General features: G+C 44.1%; 1 pseudogene; it reads left to right on the top strand.

Moving 5' to 3' along the window:
• Positions 1-25190, top strand: part of LOC109889230 (serine/threonine-protein kinase STK11-like) — a 46255-nt pseudogene that overhangs the window by 7405 nt on the left and 13660 nt on the right.

Here is a 25190-nt window from a genome sequence, read left to right as displayed (position 1 = left end):
AGATAAGTGCCTTCTATAAGTGACCCTGAGAACTGTGAATACAGAATTTAGTATTGTTTTGACATGTAATTTCACAATCCATTTGTACACTTTCATTGTCTCATCTTCGGTCCATTCAGGAAGATCAATTTATTCTCAGGGACAAATGGTATTTTTCCAGAGTTATCTTGGATTGATGATATTTTGTGTGTCTAGCTAGTTTGATGGATTAGTAACTAGTCAGTCAACCACATATTGATCAGTAATGTAGACAGGATTCAAGGTCATTTGTGTTGAATTAATATAAATCCTTTGGTGATGAAGATATAGCACTTTCGTTTTGATACCTTGCTAGGTTACCAGTATGAAACAATTGCCACCTTGTCTCTTTTCCTTGACTCTGCTTACCTATATGGTGATGGAATATTGTGTATGTGGAATGCAGGAGATGTTGGACAGTGTTGATGAGAAAAGGTTTCCAGTTTTTCAAGCTCATGGGTATGTTTATCTTTCATCTCAATTCAATAATTGTAGATATGTGGCTTGAAGATATCTGACCAAACACCGAAGTTAATACAGACACAGTTGAAGACAGAAGTTTACATACACTTAGGTTGGAGTCATTAAAACTCCACAAATTTGTTGTTAACAAGTCGGTTAGGACATCTACTTTGTGTATGACACAAGTAATTTTTCCAACAATTGTTTACAGACAGATTATTTCACTTATAATTCACTGTATCACAATTCCAGTGGGTCAGAAGTTTACATACGCTAGGTTGACTGTGTATTTAAACAGCTTTGAAAATTCCAGAAAATAATGTCATGGCTTTAGAAGCTTCTGATAGGCTAATTGACAATATTTGAGTTAATTGGAGGTGTACCTTTTGGATGTATTTCAAGGCCTACCTTCAAACTCAGTGCTTCTTTGCTGACATCATGGGGAAATCAGCCAAGACCTCAGAAAAAAAATTGTAGAACACAAGTCCTTGGGAGCAATTTCCAAATGCCTGAAGGTACCACGTTCATCTATACAAGGAATAGCACGCAAGTATAAACACCATAGGACCACGCAGCCATCATACCGCTCAAGAAGGAGATGCGTTCTGTCTCCTAGAGATGAACGTACTTTAGTGCAAAAAGGGCAAATCAATCCCAGAACAACAGCAAAGGACCTTGTGAAGATGCTGGAGGAAACGGGTACAAAGTATTTATATCCACAGTAAAACGAGTCCTATATCGACATAACCTGTAAGGTCACTCAGCAAGGAAGAAGCCGCTTCTCCAAAACCACCATAAAAAAAAGCCAGACTACAGTTTGCAACTGCACATGGGGACAAAGATTGTACTTTTTGGAGAAATGTCCTCCGGTCTGATGAAACAAAAATATAACTTTTTGGCCATAATGACCATTGTTATGTTCGGAGGAAAAAGGGGAAGGCTTGCAAGCCGGGGGTGGCAGCATTATGTTGTGGGGGTGCTTTTCTGCAGGAGGGACTGGTGCACTTCACAAAATAGATGGCATCATGAGGAGGATAAATTATGTGGATATATTGAAGCAACATCTCAAGACATCAGTCAGGTTAAAGCTTGGTTGCAAATGGGTCTTCCAAATGGACAATTGTATTATTTTTTATTTTACCTTTATTTAACTAGGCAAGTCAGTTAAGAACAAATTCTTATTTTCAATGACGGCCTAGGAACAGTGGGTTAACTGCCTGTTCAGGGGCCGCAAGCATACTTCCAAAGTTGTGGCAAAATGGCTTAAGGAAAAATAGGTTAAGGTATTGGAGTGGCCATCACAAAGCCCTGACCTCAATCCTATAGAAAATTTGTGGGCAGAACTGAAAAAGTGTGTGCAAGCAAGGAGGCCTACAAACCTGACTCAGTTACACCAGCTCTGACAGGAGGAAAAGGCCAATATTCACCCAATTTATTAAGGCTACCCAAAACGTTTGACCCAAGTTAAACAATTTAAAGGCATTGCTACCAAATACTAATTGAGTGTATGTAAACTTCTGACCCACTGGGAATATGATGAAAGAAATAAAAGCTGAAATGAATCATTCTCTCTGCTATTATTCTGACATTTCACATTCTTAAAATAAAGTGGTAATCCTAACTAACGTAAAACAGGATTTTTACTTGGATTAAATGTCAGGAATTGTGAAAACTGAGGTTAAATGTATTTGGCTAAGATGTATGTGAACTTCCGACTTCAACTGTATACATTTCTCTTTTTACCCAGGTACTTTTGTCAGCTGCTAGATGGCTTGGAATATTTGCACAGCCAGGGAATAGTTCACAAAGATATGAAACCAGGGAATCTACTGCTGACGACGGACGGTGCACTAAAGATCTCTGACCTGGGTGTAGCGGAGGTAATTATATTCTCTAATAGTTTTTGATGTCAACTTTATTGCATTTCAATTTGGGCATAGTTCAACATCAGTGGGCTACATTTGCAAACCCCAAAATCAGAGACTGGGGCCTTCTGATGATGTCTGTGTCCCCCCTGGTGTTCTCCCTCTCAGGCGCTGCACCCGTTTGCGGAGGACGACACATGTTGTACGAGCCAGGGCTCTCCTGCCTTCCAGCCCCCAGAGATTGCCAATGGCCTGGACACCTTCTCGGGGTTCAAAGTGGACATCTGGTCTGCTGGTGTCACACTGTGAGTGGCCACTCGCAGATTAATGGTTTCAGATGGCATATTTATTTCATGCCTGATTTTATTTTTATTTTTGGAATATATTGAATTTTTCCTTTCAGATATAACATAACAACCAGCCTGTACCCTTTTGAAGGGGATAACATATATAAGCTGTTTGAGAACATTGGAAAGGGACACTACAGTGTTCCAGAGGAGTGTGGCCCTCTGCTCTCTGGCCTGCTAAGAGGTAAGAGTCTAGACTGACTAACACTACTGCTGGCACTCCTGATATTCTATTTCATGGTATTAAACCTTGTTAGAGATGAAAGCATTAGTTGCAGTAGTAAGAGTATTACAAGAAGGGTATGACCACACAATTATAGATTCTCCTCTTTATTGGACTTAATTCGTCCACTCAGATGTACTTTATAGTAAGTAGCGGTGATTCAATCTTGGAGGTTTTTCTTTAGGAGCTGTAGATGGCACTGTGGTGATTTTACATTAGCACAACAATGATCATTTTGATGTATCATGAATATGCAGTTGATAGAAAATGCATTTCTAAGGTAAAGATGGGTTTAATTGACACCCTTTTTTCTTTGATGGAAATGGTCATAATGCACAATTGTCTGTTTCATTGTTTTCAAGAAGCCCTGATTTGAACACAGCACAAAAATAAGGAAATAATGAAAGGAATAAATGCATCTCATCAAATGGTTACAAAGCCGTCAATAATTTATTTTGTATTTTTCTTCCAGGAATGCTTGAGGATGACCCTGAGAAGAGGTTCTCAATACAACACATTAGACTACACAAGTAAGTCATCGTACTCCCTTTGTCTTTGAAGCAGAATATGTGCTGAAGAGAGTGCTAGAAGTACAAATTGAAAAGGAGATGAACTGGGGAAAACAGCAGTCCGGTGATGAGCGGTGTCCAATCTATTTATTTTCAACACATGAGGATGAATGTAATATGCATCTCTTATGTCATAGATTTGTTGTCATTTGCATCTGAGCTCCGCTGAATGCCAATTTGTCTCATTTTGATAATGGTGGGTAACGGGACTGGAGGAGAAAAATGAAAATGCACCTCCTCACTCTATCATTTGCAGCTCTTATGGGAGGCCCATTATGTTGGAACAGGCTTTTATGATCATTTAGCACGCATATCTGTTTGTTTTCTGTCTCTTTTATCTGCATGTGTGTGTGCGCTTGATCAAGCCCTCAGCTCAGTGTGGAGGCGGACTCCTGTCCAGTGGTAAATAGGAGCTACAGAAGGTCAACAACCTTTCCCTCTCTGAATCTCAGTCACGACATGCTGCTGCTTACAGATTCACATATTCATCTCTTTTCATGATGTTGACCTTACTTTTCTTTGGCCTTGCCCAAGGAATGCACTTTCTAGTCTGGAACACCAAGTAGACAATAGTTTGGCAAATTTCATTAGGCTTTACTGTGATGTTGTGGGGACAAATGGGGAATGACGTGGTGTTAATTTACACACCAAAAGGAAATATTCACATTTGCTAGTTAGCACAAACGCTGTAGTTTGTTATAGCCAATTCATCTTCCAATCTTTTGTGCGCCTCTATCTAACATCAGAGAACTCATGTGGTAGTATTTGTTGGGATGTGAGGGCCTCTGATGAGCTGTAGTTAAAGGCCCAGTGCAGTAAAAACAGGATTTCCTGTGTTAAAAAAATACATCTATATCTATTTCCACACACACACACACACACACACACACACACAGTACCAGTCAAAAGTTTGGATACACCTACTCATACCAGTTTTTTTATTTATTTTTACTATTTTCTACATAGAATAATAGTGAAGACATCAGAACTATGAAATAAAATACATGGAGTCATGTAGTAACCAAAAAAGTGTTAAACAAATCTAAATATATTTTATATTCTTCAAAGTAGCCACCCTTCGCCTTGATGACAGATTTGCACAATCTTGGCATTCTCTCATCCAGATTCATGAGGTAGTCACCTGGAATGCATTTCAATTAACAGGTGTGCCTTGTTAAGTTAATTTATGGAATTTATTTTCCTTCGTATTGCGTTTGAGCTAATTAGTTGTGTTGGTAGAGGTGGTATACAGAAGATAGCCCTATTTGGTAAAAGACCAAGTCTATATTATGGCAAGAACAGCTCAAATAAGCAAAGAAAAATGACACTCCATCATTACTTAAAAACATGAAGGTCAATCAATCTGGAAAATTTCAAGAACTCTGAACGTTTCTTCAAGTGCAGTCGCAAAAAAACTAGTCCAACACTCTAACCACCTGCCTCACAAGGAGCCCGCCTGTTACGCGAATGCAGTAAGAAGCCAAGGTAAGTTGCTAGCTAGCATTAAACTTAATCAATCATAATCACTAGTTATAACTACACATGGTTGATGATATTACTAGTTTATCTAGCGTGTCCTGCGTTGCCTATAATCAATGCAGTGCGCATTTGCAAAAAAGGACTGTCGTTGCTCCAACATGTACCTAACCATAAACATCAATGCCTTTATTAAAATCAATACACAGAAGTATATATTTTTAAACGTGCATATTTAGCTAAAATAAATCCAGGTTAGCAGGCAATATTAACCAGGTGAAATTGTGTCACTTCTCTTGCGTTCATTGCACGCAGAGTCAGGGTAATACAACAGTTTGGGCCGCCTAGCTCATTGCAAACTAATTTTCCAGAATTTTACGTAATTATGACATAACATTGAAGGTTGTGCAATGTAACAGGAATATTTAGACTGATGGATGCCACCCGTTAGATAAAATACGGAACTGTTCCGTATTTCACTGAAAGAATAAATGTTTTGTTTTCGAGATGATAGTTTTCGGATTTGACCATATTAATGACCTAAGGCCCGTATTTCGGTGTGTTATTATGTTATAATTAAGTCTATGATTTGATAGATCAGTCTGACTGAGCGATGGTAGGCACCAGCAGGCTCATAAGCATTCATTCAAACAGCACTTTCGTGCGTTTTGTCAGCAGCTCTGCTGTTTATGAATTCAAGCCTATCAACTCCTGAGATTAGGTTGGTGTAACAATGTGATGTGAAATGGCTAGCTAGTTAGCGGTGTGCGCGCTAATAGCGTTTCAAACGTCACTCACTCTGAGACTTGGAGTAGTTGTTCCACTTGCTCTGCATGGGTACTGTCACTACGCCTGGAGTGGTGGGTGCGGAGTCAAACGCAGAGAGCAGAGGATACTGGGGAAGCCAGACTTTATTTCGGTTTCCAATGCTAACCCCCAAAACAAGGTGAAATAATAAATAATCACAAAAATGTCCAACCCAACACAGGGCACAAATGGTCAGGAACACTAGGCGCAGGCGATCCGGGTGGAGGCGGTGGAAGTCCCTCAGTAGTGATAGGTCCAAGATGTCCCCCACCGGTACCCAGCACCTCTCCTCCGGACCGTACCCCTCCCAGTCCACAAGGTACTGTAGGCCCCTCACCCGGCATCTAGAGTCCAGAATAGAACGCACAGTGTATGCCAGAGGGGGAGGAGGGATCTCGAAGTCCAGAGGGGGAGGAGGGATCTCCGGCACCTCAACTTCCTGCAGGGGACTAGCCACCACCGGCCTGAGGAGAGACACATGAAACGAGGGGTTAATACGATATTGGGAGGAAACTGTAACCTATAACACACCTCGTTTATCCTCCTCAGGACTTTAAATGGCCCCACACACTGCGGCCCCAGCTTCCGGCAGGGCAGGCAGAGGGGCAGGTTTCGGGTCGAGAGCCAGACCCGGTCCCCGGGTGCGAACATGGGAGCCTCACTGCAGTGCCGGTCAACGCTCCTCTTCTGCCGGCCACCAGCTTGTTTCAGTGATTCCTGGACGGCTCTCCAGGTCTCCTTCGAGCGCTGCACCCATTCCTCCACCGCAGGAGCTTCGGTCTGGCTCTGATGCCATGGGGCCAGGACCGGCTGGTAGCCCAACACGCACTGGAACGGTGACATGTTAGTGGAGGAGTGTCGGAGGGAATTCTGAACCACCTCCGCCCATGGGACGTACCTCGCCCATTTACCAGGCCGGTCCTGGCAATACGACTGCAGAAACCTACCCACATCCTGTTTCACTCTCTCCACCTGCCCATTACTCTCGGGGTGAAAACCCGAGGTCAGGCTGATCGAGACCCCCAGACGTTCCATGAACGCCCTCCAAACTCTGGACGTGAACTGGGGACCTCGATCAGAAATGATGTCCTCAGGCACCCCGTAGTGCTGGAAGATGTGGGTAAACAGGGCCTCCGCAATCTGTAGGGCCGTAGGGAGACGGGGCAACGGGATGAGATGACAGGACTTAGAAAACCGATCCACAACGACCAGGATCGTGGTGTTTCCCTGAGACGGGGGAAGGTCGGTGAGAAAATCCACCGACAAATGCGACCACGGCCGTTGTGGAACGGGGAGGGGCTGTAACTTCCCTCTAGGCAGGTGTCGAGGAGCCTTGCTCTGAGCGCACACCGAGCAGGAGGTTACATAAAACCTCACGTCCTTGGCCAAAGTGGGCCACCAGTACCTCACCCTAAGACTCCGCACTGTCCTCTCAATACCAGGATGACCCGAAGAGGGAAGGTGTATGGGCCCATCGAATCAAACGATCACAGACACCAAGCGGCACGTACTGAACACCCGCTAGACATTGAGTCGGCCAGTTACACACGGCTGTAACGCGGGCACACTCCATCACCACCCCAGAGGTGGAAATGCGATAACCCAGGAAGGAAATGGCTTGTTTGGAGAACACACATTTCTCAGCCTTGACGTACAGGTCATGCTCCAGCAGTCTCCTAAGTACCCTATGCACCAGAGACACATGTGCAGCGCGTGTGGCAGAATAGATCAGTATCTCATCGATATACACCACCACACCATGCCCGTGCAGGTCTCTGAGAATCTCGTCTTTGAAAGATTGGAAATTGGCTGGAGCATTCTTCAACCCATACGGCATGACGAGGTACTCATAATGACCAGATGTGGTACTAAACGCTGTCTTCCACTCATCTCTCTCCCGGATATGCACCAAATTATACACACTCCTAAGGTCCAGTTTTGTGGAAAAAAAGCGCCCCGTGAAATGATTCCACCGCCGTGGCGATGAGAGGTAGCGGGTAACTAAACCCCACTGTGATGGAATTTAGACCTCTATAATCAATGAGCGAACGCAGACCCCTCTCTCCTTTTTCTTCACAAAAAAAGAAGCTTGAGGAGGTGACGTGGAGGGCCGAATGTACACCTGTCCCAGAGATTCAGTGACATATGTCTCCATAGCCACTGTCTCCTCATGGGACAACGGGTACACGTGACTCCTGGGAAGTGCAGCGTTTACCAGGAGGTTTATCGTGCAATCCCCTCGTCGATGAGGTGGTAATTGGGGCAAATCGGCATATTCAGAGGGAATGCGCACAGTGGAAACCTGGTCTGGCGCTGTGCGCATTCCCTCTGAATATGCCGATTTGGCCCAATTACCACCTCATCGACGAGGGGATTGCACGATAAACCTCCTGGTAAACGCTGCACTCCTCAAGCTTCTTTTTTGTGAAGAAAAAGGAGGGAGGGGTCTGCGTCCGCTAGTCGGATCGACATGTCAATGAGTTCGTCGAGGGAGAGGGTGGCGTCCTGACAAGCTAGCTCCCTACGGCGTCCTCCCGGAGGCTACAACAATAGTGGTCCATTAGGGCTCTCTCGTTCCACCCCGCCCCAGCGGCCAAGGTCCGGAACTCAAGCGCAAAGTCCTGCGCGCTCCTCGTCTCCTGTCGCAGGTGAAACAGCCGTTCACCAGCCACTCGGCTTTCAGGTGGGTGGTCGAACACGGCTCGGAACCGCCGGGTGAACTCTGGGTAGTGATCCCTCGCCGAGTCTGGGCCATTCCACACTGCGTTGGCCCACTCCAGGGCTTGACCTGTCAGACAGCAGACGAGGACGCTCACGCTCTCCTCCCCCGAGGGAGCCGGACGAACGGTAGCCAGGTACAGCTCAAGCTGTAGTAAGAACCCCTGGCACCCAGCTACCGTGCCATCGTACTCCCTGGGGAGCACCAGACGCAGAGCACCGGATCCGGACGCCATAGGAGGGGTAGGTGGAGCTGGCGGCGGAGGAGATGGGGGTGAGGTAGGGAGGCCACTCCTCTCCCATCCGATACGGTGGAGAATGGCCGTATGATGGAGGACTCGCTCCTCAATGGATGGGAGAGGAGGTGCAGCTGCTCCTGCTGACTCCATAGTATGGTGCTGGCTTCTGTCACAATGCCTGGAGTGGTGGGTGCGGAGTCAAACGCAGAGAGCAGAGGATACTGGGGAAACCAGACTTTATTTCAGTTTCCAATGCTAACGCCCAAAACAACAGGCGATATAATCACAAAAATGTCCAACCCAACACAGGGCACAAACGGACAGGAACACTACACGCACAACCTGACTAACAGAAAACAAGCCCGCACAAAAACAGGCGGGCCTAACAGGCTTAAATAGTCCTGAATCAAAAACAAAATAAGAGACAGGTGCAACCAATAAAATAAAACAAACAGAAAAGGAAAAGGGGATCGTGGCAGCTAGTAGACCGGCGATGCCGAGCGCAGCCCGAACAGGCAGGGGAGTTGTGACAGTAACGCTGCTTCGAGGGTGGCTGTTGTCGATGTGTTCCTGGTTCGAGCCCAGTTAGGAGCGAGGAGAAGGACGGAAACTATACTGTTACACTGGCAATACTAAAGTCCCTATAAGAACATCCAATAGTCAAATGTATATGAAATACAAATGGTATAGAGAGAAATATAATTTTTGCCTATTTACTGCCTCTCTCTCCTAACTTTCCAGTCTTTTTTACAGCCCTTAAAGACTCTTGACTACACGAGCTGTTGCTTTGGCGAATGTCGGCTGCAGTTACCATGGCAACAAATGACTGAAGCATATCTGTGTGCTGGTGTGATGTTAGACCACTGAGAGAGAATAGAGAGGGAGGGGCCATGTGCGTCTCGAAACTGCTTTAAAATCATATTTCATTTTGGCTCACTGTATTGGGTGAGAAAAAAATTATGAAAACCGGCAGATTCTTGTAGAGTGTAGACAAGCACACACACACTTGTAATGAACTACACTAGCGTTCAAAAGTTTGGGGTCACTTAGAGATGTCCTTGTCTTTTAAAATAATTTTTTGTCCATTAAAATAACATCAAATTGATCAGAAATGCAGTGTAGACATTAATGCTGTAAATTACTATTGTTGCTGAAAACAGCATTTTCATTTTCTTTTGAATGGAATATCTATATAGGAGTACAGAGGCGCATTATCAGCAACCATCACTCCTGTGGCACGTTGTGTTAGATTATCCAAGTTTATAATTTTAAAAGGCTAATTGATCATTAGAAAACCATTTCGCAATTATGTTAGCACAGCCGAAAACTGTTGTGTGTCACGTTGGCATGAAGGATCGGGAGACAGAAGCAGGAATGCATTTTTTTTTATTACACCCAAAATGACGGTCTATTCTTGTTCTGAGAAATGAAGGCAAATTGTGACAAATTACCAAGAAAGTGAAGATCTGGTACAGTGCTGTATACTACTCCCTTCACAGAACAGCGCAAACTGGACCTAACCAGCATAGAAAGAGTGGGAGGCCCCGGTGCACAACTGAGCAAGAGGACAACTACATTAGAGTGTCTAGATTGAGAAACAGATGCCTCACAGGTCCTCAGCTTCAATAAATAGTACCTACAAAACACCCGTCTCAATGTCAACAATAAAGAGGCGACTCCGGGACGCTGGCCTTCTAGGCAGAGTTCCTCTGTCCAGTGTCTGTGTTCTTTTGCCCATCTTAATCTTTTATTTTTATTGGCCAGTCTGAGATATGGCTTTTTCTTTGCAACTCTGCCAAGAAGGCCAGCATCCGGAGTCGCCTCTTCACTGTTTTCTAATGATCAATTAGCCTTTTAAAATGATACACTTGGATTAGCTAACACAACATGCCATTGGAACACAGAAGTGATGGTTGCTGATAATGGGCCTCTGTTCACCTATTTTTTTAAATTTTCTTTCACCTTTATTTAACCAGGTAGGCCAGTTGAGAACAAGTTCTCATTTACAACTGCGACCAGGCCAAGATAAAGCAAAGCGGTGCGACACAAACAACACAGAGTTACACATGAGATAAACAAACGTACAGTCAATAACATAATAGAAAAATCTACATACAGTGTGTGCAAATGTAGTAAGATTAGGGAGGTAAGGCAATAAATAGGCCATAGTGGCACAATATTTACAATTTAGCAATTAAACACTGGAGTGATAGATGTGCAGAAGAGGAATGTTCAAGTAGAGATACTGGAGCAAAAAAATAACAATATGGGGATGAGGTAGTTGGGTGGGCTATTTACAGATGGGCTGTGTACAGGTGCAATGATCGGTAAGCTGCTAAGACATCTGATGCTTAAAGTTAATGAGGGAGATATAAGACTCCAGCTTCAGTGATGTTTTTTTCCAGTCATTAGCAGCAGAGAACTGGAAGGAAAGGTGGCCAAAGGAGGAGTTGGCTTTGGGGATGGCCTGTGAAATGTACCTGCTGGAGCGCATGCTACAGGTGGGTGCTGCTATTGTGACCAGTGAGCTGAGATAAGGCAGGGCTTTACCTAGCAAAGACTTATAGATGACCTTGAGCCAGTGGGTTTGGCGACAAATATGAAGCGAGGGCCAGCCAATGAGAGCATACAGGTCGCAGTGGTGGGTAGTATATGGGGCTTTGGTGACAAAACGGATGGCACTGTGATCGACTACATCCAATTTGCTGAGTAGAGTGTTGGAGGCTATCGCCGAAGTCAAGGATCGGTAGGATGGTCAGTTTTACGAGGGTATGTTTGGCAGCATGAGTGAAGGATGCTTTGTTGCGAAATAGGAAGCAATTTTAGATTGAATTTTGGATTGGAGATGCTTAATGTGAGTTTGGAAGGAGAGTTTACAGTCTAACCAGACACCTAGGTATTTGTAGTTGTCCACATATTTTAAGTCAGAACCGTCCAGAGTAGTGATGCTAGACGGGCGGGCGGGTGCGGGCAGCCATCGGTTGAAGAGCATGCATTTAGTTTTACTTGCATTTGGAGGCCACAGATGGAGTGTTGTATGACATTGAAACTTGTTTGGCGGTTTGTTAACACAGTGTCCAAAGAAGAGCCAGAAGTATACAGAACGGTGTCGTCTGCATAGAGGTGGATCAGAGAATCACCAGCAGCAAGAGCGACATCATTGATGTATACAGAGAAAAGAGTCGGCCCGAGAATTGAACCCTGTGGCACCCCATAGAGACTGCCAGAGGTCCGTACAACAGGCCCTCTGATTTGACATACTGAACTCTATCTGAGAAGTAGTTGGTGAACCAGGCAAGGCGGTCGTTAGAGAAACCAAGGCTTTTGAGTCTGCCGATAAGAATGCGGTGATTGACAGAGTCAAGCCTTGGCCAGGTCGATGAAGATGGCTGCACAGTATTGTCTTTTAGCGATGGCGGTTATGATATCGTTTAGGACCTTGAGCCTGGCTGATGTGCATCCATGACCAGCTTGGAAACCAGAGTGCATTGTGCAGCTGGGAGGAGATGCTCTTATTCTCCATGGACTTTACAGTGTCCCAGAACTTTTTGGAGTTTGTGCTTCAGGATGCAAATTTCTGTTTGAAATAGCTAGCCTTTGCTTTCCTAACTGCTTGTGTATATTGTTTCCTAACTTCCCTGAAAAGTTGCATATTGCGGTGGCTATTCGATGCTAATGCAGTACACCACAGGATGTTTTTGTGCTGGTCGAGGGCAGTCAAGCCTGGTGTTTTTTGAATGGGGCATGCTTACTTATGGTGAGGAAAGCACTTTTAAAGAATAACCAGGCATCCTCTACTGACAGAATGAGATCAATATCCTTCCAGGTTACCCTGGCCAGGTCGATTAGAAAGACCTGCTCGCTGAAGTGTTTTAGGGAGCGTTTGACAGTGATGAGGGGTGGTCATTTGACCGCGGACCCATTACGGACGCAGGCAATGAGGCAGTGATCACTGAGATCCTGGTTGAAGACAGCAGAGGTGTATTTAGAGGGCAGGTTGGTCAGGATGATATCTATGAAGGAGCCCATGTTTTACGGATTTATGGTTGTACCTGGCAGGTTCCTTTTTTTTCTTTTTTTCCCACAATTGTTAGAAGCTACTGTCTTGTCTCATTGCTACAACTCCCGTACGGGCTCGGGAGAGACAAAGGTTGAAAGTCATGCGTCCTCCGATACATAACCCAACCAAGCCGCACTGCTTCTTAACACAGCGCGCATCCAACCCGGAAGCCAGCCGCACCAATGTGTCGGAGGAAACACCGTGCACCTGGCCACCTTGGTTGTGGCATGCACTGCGCCCGGCCTGCCACATGAGTCGCTGGTGCGCGATGAGACAAGGATATCCCTACCGGCCAAGACCTCCCTATCCCGGGCCCAATGCCAATTGTGCCGGTTACGACGGAGCCTGGGCGCGAACCCAGAGTCTCTGGTGGCACAGCTGGCGCTGCCGTACAGCGCCCTTAACGACCGCGCCACCCGGGAGGCCATCCTGGTAGATTCCTTGATAACTTGTGTGAGGTTGAGGGCATCTAGCTTAGATTGTAGAACGGCCGTTGTGTTAAGCATGTCCCAGTTTAGGTCACCTAACAGTACAAACTCTTAAGATAAATGAGGGACAATTAATTAACATATGGTGTCCAGGGTACAGCTAGGGGCTGATGGGGGTCTATAACAAGCGGCAACAGTGAGAGACTTATTTCTGAAAGGTGGATTTTTTAAAGTAGAAGCTCGACCTGTTTGGGCACAGACCTGGTTAGCATGACAGAACTCTGCAGGCTATCTCTGCAGTAGATTGAATCTCCACCCCCTTTGGCAGTTCTATCTAGGCAGAAAATGTTGCAGTTGGGGATGGAAATTTCAGAATTTTTGGTGACCTTCCTAAGCCAGGATTCAGACACGGCTAGGACATCAGGGTTGGCGGAGTGTGCTAAAGCAGTGAATAAAACAAACTTAGGGTGGAGGCTTCTGATGTTAACATGCATGAAACCAAGGCTTTTACGGTTTCAAAAGTCAACAAATGAAAGCGCTTGGGGAATAGGAGTGGAACTGGGGGCTACAGGGCCTGGGTTAACCTCTACATCACCAGAGGAGTAGTAGGATAAGGGTACTGCTAAAGGCTATAAGAACTGGTCGTCTAGTGCGTTGGGGACAGAGTATAAAAGGAGCAGTTTTCTGGGTGTGGTAGAATAGATTCAGGGCATAATGTCCAGCAATGGTATGGTGGGATGTGAGTACAGTGGAGGTAAACCTAGACGTTGAGTGACAATGAGAGAGGTTTCGTTTCTGGAGGCAGCAGTTAAGTCCGGTTTAGGTCTCCGCATGTGTGTGGGTTGGGACAAAACAGCTATCTAAGGCATTTGGAGCGGAGTCCTCAGGCCTCTACTGTGAAATAAAACAATAGGAACTAGCCAAGGTAGCAGTAGACAAGGCATATTGACATTAGAGAGAGGCATAAAGCCATCACAGGTGTTGATCAGGAGAGCTAAGACAGCAATGGGTAAATGGCGATGAATGGGCAGAGCGGGTCAGTTAGGTATATACAGGACCTGAGTTTGAGGCTGGGGCCGACAGGTAAACAAAATGAGGTACAGTGTTATTGAAACAGTCCAGGGGGCATCAGCTGTGTAGCCGGGTGATCATAGGGTCAAAAGAGCAGCAATAGGCGAGTCAGGGTGCCGTTCGGTAGTCACTACTACGCTAGGCGAGCAGGGGACACAGCGTTCAGAAAAGCTAGCGGGCCAGGGCTAGTAGATGGTTCTTCGGCGACATCGTAACAGAATAGCCTGTTGAGACCACATCGGGCAATCACATCAGCAGTCCAGTCATGATGGATTGGCGGGGCTCCGTGTCGACAATAAAGGGTCCAGGCCAATTGGCAAAGGAGGTATTGTAGCCCTAGCATTAGCTGGTATATGGGCCTAGCTCGAAGCTAGCTCAAGGCTAGCTGGTGCTTGCTTCGGGACACAGGCGTTAGCTAACAGTAGCAGCTAGCTAGCTGCGATGATCCGGTGTAATGATCCAGAGCGGCAGGAATCCGGTGATGTTGTACAGAGAAGCAGTCCAATATGCTCTGGGTTTATATCGCGCTGTGCAGTCTGGCAGGGGTTATCCAAGCTAAGGCTGGCTGGTGACCGAGAAAAAGGTGAAGACCACTAGCCGTTGCTAACATCGACTAGTAGCTAGTTAGCTGGCTAGCTCCTTATGGAAGCAGATCTGTACCACATTGGGTGAGGCGGGTTGCAGGAAAGTATATTTAGTTTGTAGATGGAATGTGAGATTAAGATGTATACGAAAAATACTGGATAATTACACTGGATAAGACACGGTATTAGACAAAGTCAAACACACACGTCTTACTGCTACGCCATCTTGTAGTTGGGTGTAGATTTGATGTAGATGTAGATATTCCATACAAAATCAGCTGTTTCCAGCTACGATAGTCATTTGCAATATAAACACTGTATATATGATCAATTTGATGTAATTTTAATGGACAAAAAAATTGCTTTTCTTTCAAAAACAAGGACAATTCTAAGTGACCCCAAACTTGAATGGTAGTGAATGTTGAAGAGTTATAGTCTAGTTATAGAAACATTTGTAGTTACTTTTTACATTGGAAGTTTCTCATGGTTTAAATATGTCTAATATTTGCTTTTTGAATATGGTAGCAAATGTGACTCATCTGACCTCAAACTGTAGCCCTGTATGCCTTTCTTTTATTTCCAAAACACTTAAGCGTTCTGTCTCTGATAAACTCTTGTTATCTCTCTCAGAACGATCTTCTTGACCCTAACCAGGACGGGTCTTCTGTGTCACGGAGGCTCTGCACTGCCAAAGCTGACTCTCGCTCCTCTGTTCTCATCCTCCTAGATCTATCCGCTGCCTTCGACCCCGTGAACCATCGGATCCTCCTCTCCACTTTCTCAGGACTGGGTGTCTCAGGCTCTACACACTCTTGGATTGCAGCTTACCTGGCAGGTCACTCCTACCAGGTGACGTGGCGAGGATCTGTGTCTGCACCACGTACTCTCACTACTGGTGTCCCCCAGGGCTCTGTTCTAGGCCCTCCCCTCTTCTCTCTATATACCATGTCACATGGCTGCGTCATATCCTCACATGGTCTCTCCTATCATTGCTATGTGGATGACACTCAACTACTTTCCACCTGACACCCAGGTGGTGACACGCATCTCTGCATGCCTGGCAGATACCTCAGCTTGGATGTCAGCCCATCTCCTCAAGCTCAACCTCGACAAGACAGAGTTGCTTTTCTTCCCGGGGAAGGCCTGTCTGCTCAAAGACCTCTCCATCACAGTTGGTAACTCAACAGTGTCGCCCTCCCAGAGTGCGAAGAACCTTGGCGTGACCCTGGACAACACCCTGTCATTCTCTGAAAACATCAAAGCATGCTCTACAGCATCCGTAGAGTACGACTCAACCTCACACAGGAAGTGGCAAAGGTTCTAATCCAGGCACTTGTCATCTCCCGTCTAGACTACTGCAACTCGATGTTGGCTGGGCTCCGCGCTTGTGCCATCAAACCACTGCAACTTATCCAGAACACTGCAGCCACTCTCTACCTTCAGGCTATGCTCAAACCCTACACTCCAACCCGATCACTCTGTTCTGCCACCTCTGGTCTCTTGGCCATCTCACTCCTACAGGACGGTAGTTCCCGCTCAGCCCAGTCCAAGCTCTTCTCTGTCCTGGCATCCCAACGGTGGAACCACCTTCCCTCTAAAGCTAGGACAGTAGAGTTCCTGCCCATCTTCCAAAAGCACCTGAAAACCCTACCTCTTCAAAGAGTATGTTAAATAACGCCCCCCCCCCCCCCCCTTTGAGGAAACATGTACTTACTATGCCTGTGATATGTATATTAAGATAAATGCACTAACTGTAAGTTGCTCTGGATAAGAGCGTCTGTAATGAGTTTACCTTGAACAGTTTAACTTGAAGTTTATTTCACTTCCAGGTATAGAGTAGACACCATGCTAGAATGTGGTGTGTCCTGTGTCACCTAACCTATTTTAGTGCATGTTAATACCAAAGGTAATAACAATTAATAAATCAGAATCTAATCAATCTCTCCTTAACATGTGGTCCTTCCACGTGTGGTCATGCCAAAAAGCAAAAGGAAGGATAAGGAGGAGTAAATAGAAGCTGTGGAAAAAGAGCTGTATAAATATTTCACCTGGCAAAAGGGCAGATGGGTCTTTAAAATTAATTTCCAAGCTCTGCAAATATTAACATTAAGGGGAATTACAATGGGTAGAGTAGCCATGCTGAGTCAATGCAACTGTAATGACCCGGCTCCTGAGGGGCACCCTATTCTTAAGGTGTAGCAGCTTCACTAGGCTGCATTATGGAGGCTTGATCACTTATTATCCCACACACACACAAGGCCTTGCACAGACCGGGATCAAGTGCTCAAAACAAAAACAGGGCGCACTCGGCGCTTGAAAAACAATTACTGTCATAATTCATACTGTATGTCTAAATTCCTAACTTACCAACTGCCTCTGTAGCAAGTAAACATTTGGCGCATAGGCCTATTTATTTCTGCAACAACACACATCACAAATTGTAAGCAAGCTGGTTACATTGCCCCCTAAAGACATGACTGACATTGGGGAAAGAGAGTGGGCTATCAGCTGATCGCAGATTTCTTTTGTGTGTGATTTATCTTCAATGCTCTTAAACTTCATATTATTAATAATCTTCTAACTCATGATATATCGCTGGCTGGTCGGCTAGTGGCTTGTGTGGATATTTTAGTGTATGGTGGTTAGCTAGTGTCTAGACTAGCTGTGTTGATACTGCCCTGACACACACGTGCAACTCCCGACTGAAGGAGGGATGGAGTTGGGTCGGAGGGTCGTTGATGCAGCTGCTCCTTTCTCTGCGGCGCATATCAGCCAACCAGATCGAATATTGATGATGATGATGATATAAATCAGGTGGTTTTAAATACTACTCGAACGTTATACTTCTTTGGCAGTACTGTTGATATTGAAACTGGGTAGCTAGCTACACACACTCGACCGGTGGTATCTCAAGCCATGCATGTTTGCATACTGGGCGTCCGCAATCTCCGTACAGGGCAGACGATGTCACGACGACTTGTGGTTTCAAAAACCCCAATGACAAAAACTATCTACAGTACCAGTCAAAAGTTTGGACACACCTACTCATTCAATGGTTTTTCTTTATTTCTACTATTTTCTACATTAGAATAATAGTGAAGACATTAAACCTATGAAATGACACATGGAATCATGTAGTAACCAAAAATGTGTGAAACAAATAAAAAAAATAACCAGCTTCATGAGGTAGTCACTTGGAATGCATTTAAATTAACAGGTGTGCCTTGTTAAAAGTTCATTTGTGAATTGTATTTAGTTCTTAATGTGTTTGAGCCAATCGGTTGTGTTGTGACAAAGTAGCCCTATTTGATAAAAAACCAAGTCAATATTAGGGCAAGAAGAGCTCAAATAAGCAAAGAGAAATGACAGTCCAATCAAACACACACACACCCACTTACTATCATACCCTACACACAGCTTCTTATCCTACACACACATTTTACAGGCCATCTCTTAACTGCACACCGCAATTATACACATCAGTTGTTTTAAGTAACTGCTTATTCCATTGGTTAGCCATTTTTATACACTGAACACAAATACAACGGAACATGTAAAGTGGACCCATGTTTCATGAGCTAAAATAAAAGATTCCAGAAATGTTTCATACGTACAAAAATGTTTCTCTCAAATTTTGTGCACAAATTTGTTTACATCCCTGTTAGTGAGAATTTCTCCTTTTCCAAGATAATCCATCCACCAATGGCATATCAAGAAGCTGATTAAACAGCATGATCATTACACAGGTGCACCTTGTGCTGGGGGCAAAAAAGGCCACTCTAAAATGTGCAGTTTTGTCACACAACACAATGCCATGAAGTTTTGAGAGAGCGTGCAATTGGCATGCTGACTGCAGGAATGTCCACCAGAGCTGTTGCCAGATCATTTTAATGTTAATTTCTCTGATATAAACCACCTCCAACATTGTTTTAGAGAATTTGGCAGTGGGTCCAACCGGCCTCATAACTGCAGACCATGTGTATGGCGTCATGTGGGCGAGCGGTTTGCTGATGTCAACGTTGTGAACAGAGTGCCCTATGGTGGCGGTGGGGTTATGGTCTGGGCAGTCAAAGCTGCGGACAACGAGCACAATTGCATTTTTATCAATGGCAATTTGAATGCACAGAGATACCGTGACCAGATCCTGAGGCCCATTGTCGTGCCACTCATCAGCATCACCTCATGTTTCAGCATGATAATGCAAGGACCAATGTCGCAAGGATCTGTAAACAATTCCTGGAAGTTGAAAATGTCCCAGTTCTTCCATGGCCTGCATTCTCACCAAACACGTCACCCATTGAGCATGTTTGGGATTCTCTGGATCGATGTGTACAACAGCATGTTCCAGTTCCTGCCAATATCCAGCGACTTCGCACAGCCATTGAAGAGGAGTGGGACAACATTTCACAGGCTACAATCGACAATCAGATCAACTCTATGCGAAGGAGATGTGTCACGCTGCGTGAGGCAAATGGTGGTCACACCAGATACTGACTGGTTTTCTGATTGACACCCCTACCTTTTTTTAAGGTATCTCTGTGAAATCCATAGATTAGGGCCAAACATTTTCTTTTCAATTGACTGATTTCCTTTATGAACTGTAACTTAGTAAAGTCTTTGTTGCGTTTTATATTTTTGTTCAGTTTATAACTAACTAGCAAGCGGAGTTGGAAGTGGATGAGAATGGCTGTTAGCACTTGATCAGAGAATATTAGTGAGTAGGAGTGTGTCCTATCATAATAAAGGAAAAAGTGATCTCTGGGGAAGATAATGTTGCTTCGTTGGCAAACTTAGTGATGGTGTTGTAGTCGTGTGCAGCCACGCAGTCATGAGTGAACAGGGAGTACAGGAGGGCAGTAAGCACGCACCACTGAGGGGGCCCTTGTGTTGAGGGTCAGCGTGGAGAATGAGTGGTTGCCTACTCTCACCACCTGGGGGCGGCCCATCAGGAAATCCAGTTGCAGAGGGAGCGATGAACTTGGAGAGCACTATGGTGTTGAACACTGAGCTGCAGGAGATGTAATGATGACACATACTGCACTGAGGATAACAATGAATAAATATTTGATCAATTTGGGGTGGCAGGTAGCCTAGTGTTTAGGGCCAGTAACCAAAAGGTTGCTACAGTAGATCGGATCCCTGAGCTGACAAGGTAAAAATCTTTCTTTCTGACCCTGAACAAGGCAGGCTGTTCCTAGGCTGTCATTGTAAATAAGAATTTGTTCTTAACTGACTTGCCTAGTTAAATAAAATAAAAATTGTCATGACACATCTCTTAATTGCTGTGCGTTGCAGCTCTTCTTTTGTTGTCCTCAATCCACACTCTTATAGTCTGCCCACTTCAGAGCAAACCCTGCCTGGCTGCAAAGACTTTGTCAACTCTGTCAGTTGGTTGTCCTGTATTTAGACCAATGTGAGAAGAAAGGAGGTTTTGGCTTCAAAGCTGGCTTGAAGAGTAGGCTTATTAGACTGAACAATCTCGGTATTGTACATCAGAATAGTATTTGAGTATTTCCATGTAAAATTATTATGACTGTAATGGAGGACCGGGTGTCTCCTTATTATGCAATATTTAAAAGGTCTGCGCTATTGGGGGAGACCAGCTGTTTTTTTTGTGTTTTTTTTATTGTATATATATTTTAACCATTATTTTGACAGGGAAATCATACCGACACACTCTTTTTCAGATGAGCCCTGCATAAATACATCAAACACACTACCGTTCAAAAATTTGGGGTCACTTAGAAATATCCTTGTTATTGAAAGAAAATCAACAACAACAAGAAATCCATAAAAATAACATAAAATTCATCAGAAATACAGTGTAGACATTGTTAATGTTGTAAATGAATATTGTAGCTGGAAACTGATGATTTTTAATGGAATATCAACATAGGCATACAGAGGCCCATTATCAGCAACCATCACTCATGTGTTCCAATGGCACGTATTTGTTAGCTAATAAAAGGCTAATTGATCATTAGAAAAACCTTTTTTAAATTATGTTAGCACAGCTGAAAACTGTTGTGCTGATTAGAAGCAATACAACTGGCCTTCTTTAGACTAATTGAGTATCTGGAGCATCAGCATTTGTGGGTTTGATTACAGGCTCAAAATGGCAAGAAATAAAACTTTCTTCTGAAACTCGTCAGTCTATTCTTGTTCTGAGAAATGAAGGCGAGAAATTGCTAAGAAACTGAAGATCTCGTACAACGCTGTGTACTGAGAAGTACAGCGCAACTGGCTCTAACCAGAATAAAAAGAGGAGTGGGAGGCCCCGGTGCACAACTGAGCAAGAGGACAAGTACATTAGTGTCTAGTTTGAGAAACAAACCCTTCACAAGTCCTCAACTGGCAGATTCATTAAATAGTACCCGCAAAACACCAGTCTCAACGTCAACAGTGATGAGCTGACTCCGGGATGTTGGCCTTCTAGGCAGAGTTGCAAAGAAAAAGCCATATCTCAGACTGGCCAATAAAAATAAAAGATTAAGATGGGCAAAAGAACACAGACACTGGACAGAGGAACTCAGCCTAGAAGGCCAGCATCCCGGAGTCGCCTCTTCACTGTTTTCTAGTGATTAATTAGCCTTTTAAAATTATAAACTTGGATTAGCTAACACAACGTGCCATTGGAACACAGGAGTGATGGTTGCTGAAAATGGGCCTTTGTACGCCTATGTAGATCATCCATAAAAAATCAGCCGTTTCCAGCCACAATCATCATTTACAACATTAACAATGTCGACACTATATTTCTGATCAATTTGATGTTATTTTAATGGACAAAAAATTGGCATTTCTTTCAAGAACAAGGACATTTCTAAGTGACCCCAAACTTCTGAACGGTAGTGTATATACAACATATACAGTTGAAGTCGGAAGTTTACATACACTTAGATTGGAGTCATTAAAACTCGTTTATCAACCACTCAACAAATGTATTGTTAATTAACAAAGTATAGTTTTGGCAAGTCGGTTAGGACATCATCTTTGTGCATGAAACAAGTAATTTTTCCAACAATTGTTTACAGACAGATTATTTCACTTATAATTCACTGTATCACAATTCCAGTGGGTCAGAAGTTTACGTTCACTAAGTTGACTCTGCCTTGAAACAGCTTGGAAAATTCCAGAAAATTATGTTATGGCCTTAGAAGCTTCTGATAGGCTAATTGACATCATTTGAGTCAATTAGAGGTGTATCTGTGGATGTATTTCAAGGCCTACCTTCAAACTCAGTACCTCTTTGCTTGACATCAAGACCTCAGACAAACAATTGTACACCTCCACAAGTCTGGTTCATCCTTGGGAGCAATTTACAACTGCCTGAAGGTACCACGTTCATCTGTACCATGAATAGTACGCAAGTATAAACACCATGGGACCACGCAGCCATCATACTGCTCAAGAAGGAGATGCTTTCTGTCTCCTACAGATGAACGTACTGAGGTGCGAAAAAGTGCAAATCAAGCCCAGAATAACAGCAAAGAACCTTGTGAAGATGCTTGAGGAAACGGGTACAAACGTATCTATATCCACAGTAAAACGAGTCCTATGTCGACATAAGCTGAAAGGCCGCTCAGCAAGGAAGAAGCCACTGCTCCAAAACCACCATAAAAAAGCCAGACTGCGGTTTGCAACTGCACATGGGGACAAAGATTGTAATTTTTGGAGAAATGTCCTCTGGTCTGATGAAACAAAAAGAGAACTGTTTGGCCATAATGACCATTGTTATGTTTGGAGGAAAAAAGGGGAGGCTTGCAAGCCAAGGAACACCATCCCAACTGTGAAGCACGGGGGTGACAGCATCGTGTTATGGGGGTGCTTTGCTGCAGGAGTGACTGGTCTATAGATTGCAGCATGAGGGAGGAAAATTATGTGGATATATTAAAGCAACATCTCAAGACATCAGTCAGGAAGTTAAAGTGTGGTCGCAAATGGGTCTTCCAAATGGACAATGACCCCAAGCATACTTACAAAGTTGTGGCAAAATGGCTTAAGGACAACAACGTCAAGGTATTGGATTGGCCATAACAAGCCCTGACCTCAATCCCATAGAACATTTGTGGGCAGAACTGAAAAAGCGTGTACGAGCAAGGAGGCCTACAAACCTGACTCAGTTACACCAACTCTGTCAGGAGGAATGGGCCAATATTCACCCAACTTATTGTGGGATGCTTGTGGAAGGCTACCTGAAACATTTGACTGAAGTTTAACAATTTAAAGGCAATGCTACCAAATACTAATTGAGTGTATGGTAACTTCTGTCCCACTGGGAATGTGATGAAAGAAATAAAAGCTGAAATAAATAATCATTTTCAGAAGCCTTCTACCGAAGGTACCTCCTCTCCCTGTTTGGCTGCGCTCGGTGGTCGGCGTCTCTGGTCTACTAGCCATCACGAGCCCATTTTCCTTTTCTGATTCTTTTGTCTTTGGTTCTTTTTCCCACCTAGTTTCATTTGCGTTAATTCTGTGTGTATAATTGTAACCTGTTGCCTGCCTAAGTTTGTGCGGGATTAGTTGTTGATTGTGAGGTGCTCGGTTAAGTATTACCGTTATTTGTTTTCACGGGTTCTGAAGTATGAGTGTCGGAACTTTGTTTGTTCCTCGTAACTTTGTACGGGTTTTCTGTTGTCGAGGGGGTTGTCCTTTTGATTGTGCCATTCCTGTGTTGGTGGACTTTCTTATTAAACACGCTTCTCAGACATCCCTGCTCTCCTGCGCCTGACTCCTACACCTACCACCTGGACGCACGTTGTCACAAAGTCATTCTCTACTATTATTCTAACATTTCACATTCTTAAAATAAAGTGGTGATCTTAACTGACATAAGACAAGGAATTTTTACTATGATTAAATATCAGGAATAGTGAAAAACTTTTTATGTATTTGGCTAAGGTTTATGTAAACTTCCGATTTCAACTGTATAACCTTGAAACCAATCTTTGTGTGATTACAGCTGGGTGAGGAAGAAACACCCTGCCATGGAGCCTCTGGTGCCAATGCCCCCCAGTACTGACGGGAGGGATGCGTGGCGTAGCATGACTGTACTGCCTTACCTGGAGCACCTGCACGGCTACACCGACCAGGATGATGATGAACTCTTCGACGGAGCTGGAGACATCTACTCTCAGGGTTTCACTATGCCAGGTGAGATACAGAGATTTGGGGGGAGAGAATGAGGGAGATATGACTTAATAGAGTGATTTTTATAAGGACCATATTTCCAACCAGGGTTTTGCTATGCAAGGTGAGAGACATGGGATGGAGGGAGAGGGAGGTGGAGAGTGAGGGTTATTGGGAGAGAGCATTTGAGTGATAAATAACATTTATTTGTCACATTCTTTGCAAACAACAGGTGTAGACTAACAGTGAAATGCTTACTTACTGTACGGGTCCTTTTCCAACAATGCAGAGTTAAAGATAAACTATTTAAATAGTGCCATCAGGAATAAATACACAGTGAATAACAATAACGAGTAAAAATAACATGGCTCTATACAGGGATTACCAGTACCGAGTCAATGTGCAGGGGTACGAGGTAATTGAGGTAGCTATGTACATTTAGAGTATCAGTCAAAGTTTAACACACCTACTCATTCAAGGGTTTTTCTTTATTTTACTCTTTTCAACATTGTTGAGTAACAGTGTGAAAACATAAACTATGAAATAACACATGAAATGCCTAGTTAAATCAAATGTAAAAGATCATGTAGTAACCAAAAAAGTGTTAAACAAATCAAAATAGTCTATTTTAGATGCTTCAAAGATGCCACCCTTTGCCTTGATGACAGCTTTGCACACTCTTGGCATTCTCTCAACCAGCTTTACCTGGAATGCTTTTCCAACGGAAATGTTATTGTTGTGTAGCAAAATGCTTGCGCTTCTGGTTCTGACGGTGCAGTAATAGCTAACAAGTAATCTAACACCTCCCCAACAACTACCTAATACACACAAATCTGAAAGGGGTGAATGAGAATATGTACATATAAATATATAGATGAGCGATGGCCGAGCGGCATAGGCAAGGTGCGATAGATGGTATAAAATACAGTATATACATATATGAGTAATGTAAGATATGTAAACATTATTAAAGTGGCATTATTTAATGTTCCACACATATGCTGAGCACTGTTGGCCGCTCGCAAACCATCTCAATTGGGTTGAGTTCGGGTATTGTGGAGGCCATGTCATCTGATGCAACACTCCATCACTCTCCTCCTTGGTAAAATAGCCCCTACACAGCCTGGAGTTGTGTTTTGGGTCATTGTCCTGTTGAAAAACAAATGAGAGTCCCACAAAGCGCAAACCAGATGG

Source organism: Oncorhynchus kisutch, linkage group LG4 (assembly GCF_002021735.2).
Source record: "Oncorhynchus kisutch isolate 150728-3 linkage group LG4, Okis_V2, whole genome shotgun sequence".
Lineage (NCBI taxonomy): Eukaryota > Metazoa > Chordata > Actinopteri > Salmoniformes > Salmonidae > Oncorhynchus > Oncorhynchus kisutch.
Note: the sequence above shows the minus strand (reverse complement) of the source record. Positions and strands in the feature narration are given on the sequence as shown.